This window comes from Symphodus melops (genome assembly GCF_947650265.1).
Source record: "Symphodus melops genome assembly, chromosome: 15".
NCBI lineage: Eukaryota > Metazoa > Chordata > Actinopteri > Labriformes > Labridae > Symphodus > Symphodus melops.
In genome coordinates, this window is record NC_136705.1 from 25,024,801 (window position 1) to 25,025,478 (window position 678).

The following is a 678-nucleotide window of genomic DNA, read 5'->3' on the forward strand; positions in this document are numbered from 1 at the left end:
GAGCCAGTCCAGCTTTAACCAGCATGCTTTGCAACACCCAGGAAAACAGGTCGCGCTCATCTTAGGCGGCGTTCAGAGCCGACGCCATGTTTCGATGGTTTGTTACGAGTGATTGAATGGTTTCAAAGCATTAATATTATTCATGTTTAATATCCAGGATGTGATAACCTGCTGTTTGATGGGCCGCGGCGAGGACAGCTGAGCGCGTGCTCCTATCACGTGTTCATGTCTTCTCTTGGTCTCAACATTTAATAAGGATAAACTTTCTTCAGCTACCTGTCGATCATCAGGAGCGTGCATGATGTCATCATGTCAGCCATGTTTTTACAGGAGGCACTGATGTTATATAAGACCTTTTTTACTTCCCAAATATTATTTTCAAAAGCTTTGTGCGAGCAGAAAAGACAGACTTCCTGTTCCTGTGGTAGAGTGTGCTCCAGTGAAGGGGACAATAACAGGTCGTTTCTGGTCGTGGCCTGTAAATCGAGTGGATGATTGGAAATCAGTCCAAAGTGGAGCCAGAGAAGCCCTCGTCTGCTCGGAGGAAGCACTTCTGCCTGGGTTTGGGATCGGATGCTGTGCTGCACGCTCGGAGAGAAAAAGAGATCGTTCCGCCCACCTGATTTCTGGGCGGGCGTTACTCGTACATGGCGTTACCTTCCTGTCAGATCTTGACAG